Genomic DNA, 16,159 nt, shown 5'->3' with positions numbered 1-16,159 from the left:
AGAGGGGCGGATACAAGTTGCAGATGTCCACAATGGTGAATTTAGGAGAAACGAGGTTGGTGCCCGGATCATGCTAGGACAGGAATGATGAAGTACTTTCCCATTTTCAATGTCTACTGCCTTCATTGCCGTTCTAAACATATTCCGCAACTTTCAACTTTCATCTCGTTCAGTGTTGTACAACACTCAAAAAGGAGAAATCAGGAGGGAGGAAGGGGAGATTAGAAAGGACAAGCTGCTATGGAAAGATATTTCCAGTTTGACATATAAAACCATTGCTATCAGGTAAACTAAAAAGGCATTTCTGGCACTTCAGATTGGACAGAAATGAGGTTTGTCATTTACTCTGGAAGGAAAATAAATCTTCAGGTAAGACGCTCGATTATATTCATGATTCTCATCTGCTTCAAATGGTGCTGTGGTTAATCTCTTTTGCTAGTAACATCTTTTTTGAATGATGGTATTTTAAATCCTACTACAGACCGTGAAGTGAAAAATTCATTTAAGGTTTGACTATTGCCTACAGTCACAGACTCTGTGTTGGTTGATTTTTGAATTCACCGCAGACTGTATCACTGTTCACTCTAATGCAGATTAACCAGTCAGGTTTGATTCCTACAGTCAGTCTACGGAGCTGTAGCAGCTATTTTCCCTTCACCGACAGAATGAAGACCCACTGCAGAAATCAAACCAGACACTTCAACAATGTAATTTGCATTTAAACAGAATGTTGGAAACAATGACTTTGATAAGGCTGTCTGTCACTGAAGCAAAATCATAAGAAATGAGGATTTATTCCAATATTTTGCTGTCAGCTTATCAATTTCTCAATTTTGCCTGCACTTCAGATGAGACCACTGCACATCCGTGCTGCATTCTGATACCCATTCTCTTCCCAGCTTATTGACTTTCAATTTTGTCTCATTCAAAACACTGCTTTTGTTGTTTTTCATTTTTATATTTTCCCTATCACTCTCCCGCAGATTACTTTATTAAACACTGCTCGATGCCGCTGCAGGGATAAAGGGACACGGAGAAATCAAACTCGGATGAGCAACGGTGAGCTGACAAATCAAATTTAACCTCATTCTGAGTTGGTAACTGTGTGGACAAATTACTCAGGTACACACTGGGAGATAGATAGTCAGCAGACTCAAGATAGTTGAATAGCTGGATAGTTCTTTTTGTGGAAAGAGTGGTTGAAGGATGCAAGTGATGCTCTCCAGTATCGGACGTAGCTACACTACAAAGCCTGGCTTCAGCAAAGATTGATCATCTAATGAACTCTCACATTACAATCAATCGCGTCTCCAGGATTCCCAATATGTTACAGTGCATAAACTTCATGAATAAGACTGTGGTCAAATACTTTGTTGAACTTTATCACCAGGCTGATAAGCCACAGTCGTCTCTTCACACGTACACATCTATACCTAAATAAGAGATGGACATAAAATCCTGGAGTAACTCAGCGGGTCAGGCGACATCTCTGGAGAAAAGTAATAGGTGACGTTTCGGATCAAGGCCCTTCTTCAGACACCTCTTGACCCAAAGGGTCACCTATTCCTTATTTCCAGAGATGCTGCCTGACCCGCTGAGTTACTCCAGCATTTTTGTCTACCTTCGATGTTCCAGCATCTGCAGTTCCTTCTTAAACATGCTGCCTGATCTATTGAGTTTGTCCAGCATTTTGTGTCTATCTTTGTTGTAAATCAGCATCAGCAGTTCCATCCTACACATTGTACCTAAATAAAGTTTGATCCATGGATTGTGAAACCCAAGAGGGTCATTTTAACCAATGTACCCATAAGAAACCCGAAAAGATTCGTTCAAATTCCTATTTACATATCTAATACCATGGCCTTAGAGTGTAGGAAGGAACTGCAGATGCTAGTTTAAATTGTAGATAGACACTAAATGTTGCAACTCAGCAGGACAGACAGCATCTCTGGAGAGAAGTAATAGATGACATTTTGGGTTGAGACACTTCTTCAGAAAAAGCCACATTTTGTGAGTACCATAGCCTTAGAAGCAGACTAGAGGCAGGGTATCCAATGGCAAATGACCTCCTGACACCCCAAGGCCTCCCTCTATCCATAAGCCAGAATGTGATGGAATACTCTCCTCTCACTGGTACTATCAGCTCTCGAGAAGCTCAATATTTCAAAAACAAAGCTGTCCATTGGCACCCCAACATACAAAATAAACATTCATGCCCTCCACCACTGATGGACAGATGTTGCATGGTAGGAATGTGCGAGAATGATATAGGATTTGTGCAGAATTAGAGTAAATGACAGTAAATTAATAGAGGCACAGTGGTGCAGCGGTAGAGTTGCTGCCTTAAAGCACCAGGGACCCGGGTTCAATTCTGACTATTCTGTATGGAGTTTGCATGTTCACCCTGTGACTGCATGGGTTTTCTCCGGGTGCTCCGGTTTCCTCCGACATTCCAAAGACGCGTGGATTTGTAGGTTAATTGTCCTCTGTAGAATGTCTCTAGTTAGTAGGAATGAGTTTCCATCAACATTAAGCACTCCTTTAGTTTAGTTTAGAGATGCAGAATGGAAACAGGCCCTTTGGCCCACTGAATCCACGCCAAACACGTGTATGGGTGATCATGTTTCGTGCGGACTCGGTGGGTCAAAGGGCCTGTTTCCACGCTGCATCTCTAAACTAAAACTACAGGAGTGTTTAATGGTTGGCGTGAACTCAGTGGGCCGAAGAGCCAGAATTATTGCCTCAGTAATAATGGATACACTTGAAATCCAAGCCATTTGAGATGTTTACACTATATCAGTGTAAATTGCATTTGAGATGTTTCTGAGTGTGGGTTTGCTGTATGAAACTTGACTAACACCAGCTTTTGACCTACAAGAGCATCTCATTTATATTCAAAATCCAGTGTTAGTCCTAATTGATTTGATTAGCCCTCACGTTGAGATGTTTCCACGCTGTATCACGTAACTCCACCTATGAAATGCACTGTTGTTCCTCACCTAGGCTGCTTCAATGCACAGCACACACCCATGGCTTTAACCGCCAACAACTGAGGGAAGCAGCTGTATGGTGACACCTACAGGTTCCTCTCCAAATCATTCGGACTGAGAAATACATCCTTCATCCTTTACCTTCACCGGGTCAAAATCTTCATCTTCCAACACCTTTGGGAGCATCTTCATGAGATCTGAACAGTTTAAGAAGGCGTCTCGCCAACCCTTTACTCAATGACAATTACAGATGGTTAATAAATCATGGCCTTGCCAGTAATACCTAAATCCCACAAATGAATTAAAAACAATTGAATGTCACGAATTAATACAATGGATTTTAATTATTAATAAGATGCTCCCCTAGATAGACACAAAATGCTGGTGTAACTTAGCGGATCAGGCAGCATCTCTGGAGAAAAGGAAATAGGTGACGTTTCAGGTTGAGACCCTTCTTCAGACTTGAGACATCTTCACACTGTGAAGAAGGGTCTCGGCCCGAAACGTCACCTATTCCTTTTCTCCAGAAATGCTGCCTGATCCGCTGAGTTACTCCAGCATTTTGTGTCTAGCATCAGTGTAAACCAGCGCCTGCAGTTCCTTCCTACTCAGATGCTCTCATAGGTCAAGAGCTGGAGTCAGTCAAGCCTCATACTGCAAACCCACATTCAAGTGCAATTTACACCCATATATAGTGTAAACATCCCAAAGGGTTTGGATTTCAAGTGTATCAATTATTACTAAGGCAAAAACTCTGTGCACTCAAGATAAATAACGAGGTAATATACTTTGTTAATGCAAAGGGACAAATGTTAGACAAGACAAGGGGGGGATTTCTCCAATTGTCTGATTAATGAGCTAAGATCATTAAGTCCCTATTAAACCAAAAAGTGGGCCTCTACACTTCCTCCAAAGATTGGTACCTTTCGCAGTGCAGCGTTCAGTTCAATTTAGTTTCGAGATACAGCGGGGAAACAGGCACTTCGGCTCACCGGGTCCACGCCGACCAGCAAACCCCGTACACCAGCACTAGCCAAAACACTAGTGACAATTTACAATTTTTACCAAGGCCAATTTACCTACAGATCTGTACGTCTTTGGAGTGTGGGAGGAAACCTGGAGCACCTGGGGAAAACCCACGCAGTCATGGGGAGAACGTGCAAACTCCGTACAAATAGCAGTTATGGATCAGATCAGGTTTTTGTGGGGGGGTTTTGGCAAATATGTTATTTAGAGATAAACCCAGCATTTGCTGCTGGTTTCTTTTAGTGAGTCATCTTGTTGCTCTGTTGAAGCTCCTGAGATGTATTTAAGCTTCAGAGTGCATCTTGTGCTCTCAACCATCAGTATAATTTTCTTACATTATGAAACTATTTTAGAAGTTTTCTTTGAAAATATCAAAGGGGGATACTAGAAGCAAAATAAAACAAATCAAAATCCGCAGAGGCTTAATAAATTAGCAATCCCAAAGTTTCATCAAATTGCTGGAGGCTATGAACAATTTTGTTACTCATTGTTTGTGCATCTACACCAAGGACATGATGAGGTAAACATTTATTGCATCAAGTATCTTTGGTTTTTGCTCTGGGAGCAACGTTGTGGGCAGGTGCTGCACAAGAGGAAGACATTTTTCAATTGTGCTCTGGGGCATTTGAAGGAATAGCTTCCATTTTCTGACATTTACAACTGATGTTGAGTTTCCTCCGAATTAACTGATGTATCCGAGAGCAAGCGGCAAAAGAACTGCTGAATCCTACGGTGAATTGCACCTGTATCACTGCTTGATGTAATGTGAAGGGTATTGGGGCTGATTCTATACCTTCAGAGCAAATCATGTTGGCAAATCAAATCAAGATAGACACAAAATGCTGGAGCAACTCAGCGGGACAAGCGAGAAGGGACTGGCGAGAAGGAAGGGGTGATGTTTTGGGTCGAGACCCTTCCTTATTCAATACCTAGTTAGCCAGCAATGAGTCATTCAGGACTCTACCCATTTCCCTGGCAGCTCACATGTTATGGTGTCATTAAAAATTAGGGCTAATTCTCCCATAAAGTCAGCGGTGACCCTTGTAGTGGTGCTGGCTTCCACTTCCATGTCACACAAATTGAAAGCAGATTCCAACTTAATCCCTGACCTGGATCAACGTTCAAGCAACAAATGATGCCCATGGTAGATCCTCCTACTACAGGCTGAACTTGTGAACTTACTACATCTTTACACCAGAGCTTTGAACAGAGTTTTTCTTCCAGCTGAGTAGTTTTCTCCATTTCACTGTCTAACATACAGATTGGCAAGAGGTAATTCATTATCACATTGTACCATGCATCCTTCTTGCATCTAGCTGCTTGGTCACCTTCCCCCAAACCTGTTGGGCACCTCCTTGTAAGGTGAGATGAGGAATCTGCTTTGGATCCCTCACCCTCTCATGCCGAACTTCAAAGGTCATTGCCTAGCCCCAAAGTGCAATTTTTTGCATTTCTATGCTGATTGCAGGTGCAGAAACAACTGGCTGCGACAAAGCTGGTGGGCTAGATGGAATCAGCTGTGCCAGATGCCCTCCACACCGGCCATATCCACTCCACGGAAGGACAGTAAGGACAAAGCTGGAGAAGGAGGACCGTGGAGCAGCGGGCAGCCAGCAGCAGCCAGCGGCACTTGGATCACCCATAGTGGGATCAGCTGTGCCCGATGTCGCCTCCGCACCGGCCAGATCCACGCGGCCGGGCGGAAAGGCTAGACACAAAACAAACAAGGTCGTGGACTCAGAGGAGTCCGACTTTGAATCACCGCCGGCGGCTAGCGCCCGAGAGCGTTGGAGCGGGAAGAAGCGGTGTATGGAGCTTTGCTCCAACGTGACAGACTCCGGGACATGGAGTCGGGTCACTGTGGGCCCTATGATAACCCACAGCAGTACCTCTTTGAGGGCTGCACAGTGCTTCTACCTCATCAGAGGAAAGCACTGCGGGTCAGTTGTGGGCTGACCTGGAAGAGGGGTCCGCAGAAGAAAGTGTGCAAGGGGTGCAGGAACAAGAGAACCTACTGGAACCTAGCACCCCCACGCACCCACCAGCAAAACTGGTGAAAGCTCGAAGGACCGGTACTCAAAAACATGAGTCTTTTAGGCCATGGCCCAGACCGGCCTTCTCGGAAGATGCGGGACCTCCAACGCAAACCAACCGTAAATCCAGACCCCAGCGCTACAACAGCGAAGAACCTACAAAAAGGTAAACCTGCCACTGGTAACTATGGAGGTAGGTGGGTCTGGTTACCTACAAACAGTGGGCACGGAGATTGGGTGGAGATAACACTCTCTTCTGAATGCATGGAGCATGATAACAACCGATATCTACATCTTAAGCAGTATCCAGGGATATACAATAGAGTTTATACACAAGTACAGCCCTCCAGTTCAACATATACTGAACCGAATGTTCGTGCTTTCTGATAAAAGAAATCAAAAGCGCAAGCTGAACTGAAGCGGCTTTACATAAAAGGTGTAATTGAGAAAACTCAACACGAACCATTAAAATTCGTGTCCGATATATAAACAAAAAGATGATGGTCATCGCATCATCATAGATCTGACAAAATAGATACCTTTATTACTGCTTAACAATTAATTCCCAAAGGTTACTTCAATGGCCAGCATCATTTTTAAAGATGCTTACTATTCAGTGCCTATACGAGGTGACCACAGATGTTACTTAAATTCAACTGGATGGGACAACTCTAGCAGTATAAAGCACTGCCAAATGGGTTATCATCAGCCCAGGCTGTTCACAAAAAATTTTGAAACCAGCCCAAGCGTTTCTACGGAAACGTATACACATGGTCATGGCATATTTAGATGGCATACTCATTATGTGCAAATACTTTGGAATTGGCCAAACAAACTGTAACAGCCACAAAAAAAGTTATTTGGGGAACTGGGATCCATTTCATCCAGTTAAATCTAAACTAACGTCTTCCACTACTATGGACTACCTGGGGTTTCACCATTGACTCAGTTCACATGTCGGTGACTCTGCCTAAGGGAAAGGCTACAGATTTAATAAAGGCTTATAAAAACCTCACTGACATCAGCAAACCATCCATCAGATTGGTAGCCAAAGTAATTGGCATAATGATGGCTGCCTTTCCAGCCACACAATTTGGACCTCTACATTACCAAAACATACAGAGAGCAAAAAACAAGCACTCTAAATTATGCAGGTCACTTTGACAGATCTGTGAAACTACCAATCAGGCTAAAATGGAACTAAAATGGTGGATAGATAACTCTAGCCTTGTTCTTATCCAAGCATTGTCAGTAACCTTTTCCATGGTACTACAAACTGATGCCAGTACAATTGGTGCAGAGCCACCAATACCAATACCACCGTGGTAGCATACATTAACCACAGGGTGGAAACAAATCAACATCATGTGACAATCTGGCCATACAAATTGGCAATGGTGTCTCCAGAAAGATATTTGGATATCAACCACTTATCTACCAGGAAGACTAAATTCAGTGGCAGACACCAGGTCCCAGTTATCAAGTTATGTTATACAGGAACCAGACCCTGGGGCAGCGGCGACAGATGCATTTTTCGCTGCATTGGAGGGGAGGGGAAATTGTTTATTTACGCATTCCCTCCTTTCCTGCCTCATCAGTCGGGTATTAAGGAAATACAACAGACTCTGCATCTGGAATTGGTAGTACCCAATTGGCCTACACAACCATGGTTCCCAGTGGTATCAAACATGGAATCAGAGACATGAACATCCCATCTGTTCTGGAATATCTGGCAGGCCTCCACTACGATGAGAGGCTCAGTTGCAGTGCCATCAACTGCGCCAGAAGTGCCCTATCGACTTACCTATGGCAGGGGACAGACCATTACACTGTTGGGACTGACCCACTGGTATAAAGCCTATGAGGAGTACCAGATACTCCCATATATGGGATGTGAGTATAATCCTGAAGATGCTCAGGAGTGGTCTCCAGCAACAGTTCTGTCCTTACACAGACTGACATTAAAACGGTCATGCTAATGGTATTGGTCACGGCACAGAGGATACAGTCACTGCAAAACAAGACTGGACAACATGACTTTCTCAACGGAAAATATTACGTTTCATATTTATGAGATAGTAAGCAGAACAGAAAAAGGGATCAGCAGGCCTCTATATACAATTAGGTCATACCCAACAGATGACCGTCTGTGTATAATAAAACATCTGTCGTTACACATGGAGAAAACAAATATCCTAAGAGGCAATGAAAAGGCACATTTTTTATCAGCCACTAACAACCACACCAAGAGTGACGGTCCAGACCATCTCAAGATGGCTGAAACAGTTGCTAAACACAGGCTGGGGTGGATACTAAGTTTTTAAAATCTCTTTCCACCAGGGCTGCAGCTACATCGGCAGCTATACAGTTGGATGTACCAATGGACCAAATCCTCAAGGCAGCAGGATGGTCTGGAGGGGAAAAACATTCCAATTATTTGTAATAAACCAGTAATGAAACCTGGAACATTTGCAGAAACAATTTAAGTTCTGTAAATTAATTTAAACCCATATAAAGGGGTTATAAACTTGTGTTAAAAATTTTATGATTTCAATGTCGAATTCATGTCCAAATTATGTTAACACAATCCTCCCAACAGTCAAGGCAGACGTGATGCATGGACTCGTTCCACGGCATGAAATCACAGAGCTTTAAAATCTTCACGTAGTCACTCACGTGACTCCAAAGTAAAATAGTAAGATTAAACGAGAACTTACCAGTTTGAAGTTTGATCTGTACTTTATGAGGAGTTACGATGAGGGATTACGTGCCCTCCGCTCCCACCCAGATCATATACTTAACTGGTACCTCTTCTCTAATCTTACTATGTTTAGTCATTACAGTTATCTGTGATTCCACACCGCTGCTTTGAAGAATGACACGCATGCGCCTGGCGGGCTTCTTCACGTAATCCCTCATCGTAACTCCTCATAAAATACAGATCAAACTTCAAACTGGTAAGTTCTCATTTAATCTTACTATTTAATGGCAGAGTAGACTCGATAAGCCAAATGAACTATATCTCTAAACTAAAATTGCTATTGAAGTCTGAGTGTGGGAGTCGTGTGTAGGTTGCTCCTGAGCCTCCAGTAGAGGAGCGATCACACATGCTGACCTCTAGACTGTGATGCAGACCAGCAATGTGGCAAAGCCACATGCGGGAAGCAAAGTAAAACAGCTGCAAATAGACATAAACACCTCCAGAGATGCTTGCTGCCTGTCTCGCTGAGTAACTCAGCGGGACAGGCAGCAAGCATCTCTGGAGGGAAGGAATGGGTGACGTTTCGGGTCGAGACCCTCCTTCAGACTGGTTTGGGATAATGAGAGAGATAGACGGTGATGTGGAGAGATTAAGAACAATGAGATTAAGAACAGCTGCAGGTTCTTCGCCTCCAAGATTTGTGGAGCTCATCAGATATTTCACGGAAGACATTTATCACTTAGCGATCAGAGAACGGATTAACTTTCTTCAGGGTGAATATGACACAGGTTTACATCAGCAGTCTGCTCACTGAGAACACAAACATAATGACCTCATTAAGCTTGTCCTCCGAGATACACAGTGAATGCTTAATGCATGACATTCGTGGTAACACGTCCACTTCAAACCCGATCTGCTATTTATAAATTAATCTCCCTCATTCGAACCCTGTTGGGAGACACTCTGCTGTTTAGCCTCTCTGTATATCGACCACAGGGGTTTAGAACATTTCCCCAAGCCACAGGTTTTGGCTTAATCCTCAGAGCATGGAACTTGAGAGATCAGGAATATTGTCACTGCTTTATCACCTTGCCACAGCCTTTCAGTGACTTCACTTCAAAAATATATCACCAGCCACAAAGCACTTTGGAACATGGGCGTCACGGTGGCGCAGCAGTAGACATGTTGTCTAACAGCGCAACAGAGACCCGGTTTCGAATAAAAACAATTCCCTCAACATGAAATGTTGCAATAAAAAATTAAAATGCAGTAAAAAAAGTTAGCAATAAACAGAAAGTTAAAATCTGTGAAGCAACAATATGATACGATAGAACTAGATTTATCCCAGGAGGGAAATTGATTTGCCAATAGTCATAAAAACACAAAATACATGAAACATGAAATAAAAGTGATGAGTGGAAAGGCTAGGGGGATGTGCAAAGATTGTAGGGGTGGGGAGGGTGGGTGTCACTCAGTCTACCCCATGACAGAAGGGGGTGGAGTTGTAAAGTTTGATAGCCACTTTGAAGAAGGATCTCCTGTGGCGTTGTGTACTGCATCTTGGTGGAACTAGTCTTTTGCTGAAGATACTCCTCAGGTTGGCCAGTGTGTTATGGAGGGGGTGAGCTGTATTGTCCAGGATGCTCCACAGTTTGAGGAGCATCCTCCTCTCCAAGACCAACCTCCCGTTAATCCAACTCCACCCCCAGGACGGAGCCAGCCTTCCCGATGAGTTTGTTGATCCTATTGGCATCCGCAGCCTTCGCAACGTTGCCCCAGCACATGGCAGCGAAGAAGATGACACTGGCTACCACCGATCGGTAGAAAATCTGCAACATCTTACTGCAGACGTTGAAGGAGCAAAGCCTCCTCAGAGAGTACAGGCGGCTCTGTCCCTTCTTGTACAGGGCCTCAGCGTTCCTGGACCAGTCCAGTTTACTGTCCCGGTACACTCCAAGGTATTTGTACTCCCTGGTTAACTGCACACCCACACCATTGATGGAGACAGGGGTGTTCCTCTCATCCTAAAGTCCACCATCAACTCCTTAGTCTTGTCGGTGTTGAGCTGCAGGTGATTCAGCCCACACTACTCAACAAAGTCGTTGACTTCACCTCTGCATTCACCTTCCCTCCCCTCCCTGATGCAGCCCACAATTGCAGAGTCATCTGAAAACTTCTGCAGGTGGCAGGTGACAGATATAAACCTGTAGTCTGAAGAAGGGTCTCGACCCGAAACATCACCCATTCCTTCTCTCCAGAGATGCTGCCTGTCTCGCTGAGTAAAGCCCCTGTCCCACCTTCCCGAGTTACTCACAAACTCTCCCGACTTTTCCCCTTGATTCGAACTCGGGGAATGTCGGGGAATAATAATAATAATAATAAATTTTATTTATGGGCGCCTTTCAAGAGTCTCAAGGACACCTTACAAAAATTGAGCATGTAGAGGAAAAACATGTAAGGGGAATGAAATAAATAGTAGAGACATGACTAGTACACAAAGTAAAGACAGAATTCAATACAAAACACAGTATGAGGCAATTAATGCACAGATGAAAAGGGATGGGGACGTGGGGCTAAGGATAGGCAGAGGTGAAGAGATGGGTCTTGAGGCGGGACTGGAAGATGGTGAGGGACACGGAATTGCGGATCAGTTGGGGGAGGGAGTTCCAGAGCCTGGGAGCTGCCCTGGAGAAGGCTCTGTCCCCAAAACTGCGGAGGTTGGACTTGTGGATGGAGAGGAGACCGGCTGATGTGGATCTGAGGGACCGTGAGGGTTGGTAGGGGGAGAGGAGGTCAGTGAGATATGGGGGGGCCAGATGGTGGAGGGCTTTGTAGGTGAGGACCAGGATTTTGTAGGTGATCCGGTGGGAGATGGGAAGCCAGTGAAGTTTTTTGAGGACTGGAGTGATGTGATGCCAGGATTTGGTGTGGGTGATGAGTCGGGCGGCTGCGTTCTGGACCAGTTGGAGTCGGTTGATGTAGGTGGAGCTGATGCCAAGGAGAAGTTAGTTGCAATAGTCCAGTCGGGAGGAGATGGATGAGTCTTTCAGCAGCAGGCGGTGTGAGAGAGGGTCTGAGTTTGGCGATGTTGCGGAGATGAAAGAAGGAGGTTTTAATGACATGGCGGATGTGAGGCTCAAGGGAATGTGAGGCTCAAGGGGAATGTCGGTAGCGAGCTCGTAGGAGGCCGTAGATGTTTCGTAGCGGCACATAATGCCAGCCGTAGGAACTCGGAGCATTAGATAAGTCGGGACGTTTTTTCAACATGTTGAAAAATGTCCACGAGTTAAAAAAAATAGCCCAGAGTACCTACGAGTGACTATTACCGTAATTCTCCGAGTTTGAATCAAGGGGAAAACTCGGGAGAGTTTGTGAGTAACTCGGGAAAGTGGGACAGGGGTTTTACTCCAGCATTTTGTGCCTATCCAAGGTTTGGAGGAATATGAGCAAACGCAGGCAGGTGGGACAGGTGTGGATGGGGAATCTTGAGGGGCCTGTGTTCGTGCTGTATGAGTCTATGAATCAGGAGGATTGAAAATTCAAGCCAACCCCATAAAAACTGATGTGATAGCACCGCACACTCTCCGAGATCAAGGAATGCTCGCTGAGAGAGGCACTCAAGCAACTGTGTCACTTTACAAGGGCCCTGAGGAGGATGTTTCTCATGTAATGCAACACCTACCTAATTTCCTTTGAACGATATGCAAGTGGACACAGCTTATGCTGCATGCGTACAAAATAATGGGTTTGCTCAATATAAGACAGTAATGACTGCAATATGCAAAAATATTGACTGCTGGTTTTGCCAGAGAAGCATCAATGATTGTACTTAAAAAGCAATTTGTTGACTGCAAGGCACCTTGAGGCACCCTGTGGTGCTAACGTCTACACCTCACATCAAAGGAGGCTTTTTTCACACTGGAAAATTGAATTATCCCAACAATTTGAGTTAAGCAACATTAATAATACATCACATCAGGAATTCAGTGCTAAAACACATGTCTTATCCAATATTCTAAATCAAGCAACTTTGTAGAGAGTAGACAATATATCAATTCAAGTTCAATAATTGTTCTTCCTCGAGAGTCAATTAAACAACTTTATAAACCATGTGTGTTAGTCTCATTCCACTGATTAGTGTTCCCAGGCTGCAGTGAGATAGGGATGTGATTACAAGTCACAATGGGACATAAAGTGCTGGAGTATCTCAGCAGGTAGACAAAAATGCTGGAGAAACTCAGCGGGCGAGGCAGCATCTATGGAGCGAAGGAAATAGGCAACGTTTCGGGTCGAGACCCTTCTTCAGACTCAATAGGGTCTTGACCCGAAACGGTGCCTATTTCCTTCGCTCCATAGATGCTGCCTCACCCGCTGAGTTTCTCCAGCATTTTTGTTTACCTTTGATTTTCCAGCATTTCCAGTTCCTTCTTAAACAGGGTATCTCAGCAGGTCAGGCAGCAAGAACATGAATAGGCGACATTTGTCAAGAACAGTCTCGGCCCGAAACATCACCTGTCCATGTTTTCCTGGGAAGTTGCCTGGCCTGCTGAGTTACTCTTTGTGTCCTTTTATGTATTAACAAGAATTTGCAGTTCTTTAGATCGACACAAAATGCTGGAGTAACTCAGCAGGACAGGCAGCATCTCTGGAGAGAAGGAATGGGTGGCGTTTCGGGTTGAGACCCTTCTTCCACTCTGCAGTTCTTTATTTCTCCAAGTCTCAAGATGCAAATAAATTTACAGGTGAGGTGTTCTGAAATTTGAGTCTGAAGAAGGGTTCTGACCCGAAAGGTCACCTATCTCTTTTCTCCAGAGATGCTGCCTGACTCGCTAAGTTACTCCAGCATGTTATGTCTATCTTTGGTATAATCTATGTTCAGTATAAACCAGCATCTGCAGTTCCTCCCTACACAACTCAGTACTTTGTACTCTGCATAATAGATATGTACTAAGTAATTCCAGCCCTTTCCATTCTTGTATCCGTTTAGAATGTACCCTCTGGTTGCCTCATTTCGCCAAGCAAAATGTAATGAGATTTGAATAAAGTAAATGCAGTGATATTAAAAGTCACACAGACTGTTTTCTCTCTGCAAGCATTGGAGACATTTCATTCTTAACCCGTGGCTGCAGATTGCCCCAAATTGAGATGAGCATCTCTATAAAATGAAGAGAAAGTAGGATCCTAAATTGTTTTACCATCTCAGCGCAAAGTGGCATACATTTTAAAATGCTTGTTCAGGCAATTGAAAGAATGGTGCTGCCGGTTACAGTGAATGCATGGATGAAACATGGCAACAGCCAGACTCTTGGATATTGGGCATGGATCTCAGTTACACACCATTGCCTAATTTACTGCATTGGGAGCAGCATCTAAAGCCTCCATGGTGTGCTCCATTCTGTACACTGATTTGGCCTTAGTATTCAATAGAATATTTCCACTCAGAGACACACAATAAAACTGCTTCTTCCCTTCTACTTAAGGGCGCATATAATTTCCAGACCTATCTCCAGGCATAGACACAAAATGCTGGAGTAACTCAGCGGGACAGGCAGATCCCCTGGAGAGAAGGAATGGGTGATGTTTCGGATCAAGACCCTTCTTCAGACCGTCTCCAGAGATTCTGCCTGTCACGCTGAGGTAATCCACCATTTTGTGTCTAACTTCGGTCTAAACCAGCATCTGCAGTTCCTTCCTACACTATCTCCAGGCATCTCCATCTCTGGAACATTTCAGTTATTTAGTTTTGTTTTCCTTTAGAGATACAGCAAGGAAACAGGCCCTTCGGCCCACCAAGTCATCGCCGACCATTGTCACACTGGTTATATGTTATCCCGCTAACTCGTCCACTCCCGAACTACCAAGGGCAATTTACAGAAGTCAATTAACCTACATATCCGCAGGTCTTTGGAATGTGGGGAGATACCCACGTGGTCAGAGAGAGAAAGTGCGAACACACAAACAGCACCCAAGGTCAGGATCGAACCTCGGTCTCTGGCGCTGTGAGGCAGAAGCTCTACCAGCTGCACCAGAATTAAACCATGTGTCGGAAGGATGCTGGTTTAAACTGAAGATAGACACAAAAAGCTGGAGTAACTCAGGGGACAGGCAGCATTCCTGGAGAGAAGGGATGGGTGATGTTTCGGGTCGAGACTCTTCTTCAGACAATTAAACCATGACCCATTCAGCACTTTGACGGGCTCCACATCACACTCCAAAGCAGCCAATCTATTCCAGGTTCTGTCATGGGAAGAGGCCATCCGGTAGACTGAAGAAAAGATTAAAGGATACTCTTTGAAGAAATGCAGTTTTCCCACTGATTCCTGGCAATCCCCAGCCTTTGACTGCTCAGATGAAGCAATTGGTATGATAAAATGAACCACAAGGTCATGCACATAGGCCCTGAGTATACCCACATGCCCGATCTGTGGAAGATCTACAGTTTCCTCGATCACCTTGTTAACCATCTTAGAAACCACAAAACCACAGCGGAAGTAAGCTAACCTTGATCCTCAGGGACTGCCTCAGAACTAGAAAATGATCCTGCGAGACTATTGAATGATAAGCCGAGAATTCTCACAGTAGGCCGCACAATATATCCAGCACGAATAAAATCAATTCCCTCAATATAAAATGTAGTAATAGGATATTAAAGTGAAGTAAAAAAGCGAGCAATATACGGAAAGTTAATATCAGAATCTGAAAAAAAAACAATACCTTATGTAAGCCTGTAGACTGAAGAAGGGTCTCGACCCAAAACCTCACCCATTCCTTCTCTACAGAGATGCTGCCTGTCCCTCTGGGTTACTCCAGCATTTTGCGTCTATCTTCCCAATATGAACCCCATCCAACAGCCTCAAAGAAATTGCTATCTTTTATTGTATATGGCCACTGTAAAATGTCTTATAGAGCATTTTCCTCATATGATTTTGCTAGCAGCATTACATGACTACATTATTGATATTAATCTTTTGCAGAAAACTGCAATTTATTTTGTTCTCAAATTGATAGCTTTTAGTGTAGGGAGGAACTGCAGATGCTGGTTTAAACCAAAGATAGACACAAAATGCTGGAGTAACTCAATGGGTCAGACAGCATCTCTGGAGAAAAGGAACAGGTGGCGTTTTGGGACGAGATCCTTCTTTAGACCCTTCTTCGAAATTTTAGGTTGCTTGAGCAACTAAATTACAGCTGGAATAATGATGTTGAACTTCTTATGTTGCAAAGGATAATCAAGTCTGAAGAAGGATCCCAACCCAAAACGTCACCTATCCATGTTCTCCAGGGATGCTACCTGACCTGCAGAGTTACTCCAGCACTTTGTATCTCCTTTTTAAAGGATAACAAAGAATGTTTTCTCCCCCAATGCAATCCAAATATCCTAATAATAAAATGATGCACCACATGATAGT

The sequence above is a fragment of the Amblyraja radiata genome, chromosome 39 (genome assembly GCF_010909765.2).
Source record: "Amblyraja radiata isolate CabotCenter1 chromosome 39, sAmbRad1.1.pri, whole genome shotgun sequence".
Lineage (NCBI taxonomy): Eukaryota > Metazoa > Chordata > Chondrichthyes > Rajiformes > Rajidae > Amblyraja > Amblyraja radiata.
The sequence above is the reverse complement of the archived record's forward strand: the minus strand, read 5'-3'. Positions refer to the sequence as shown.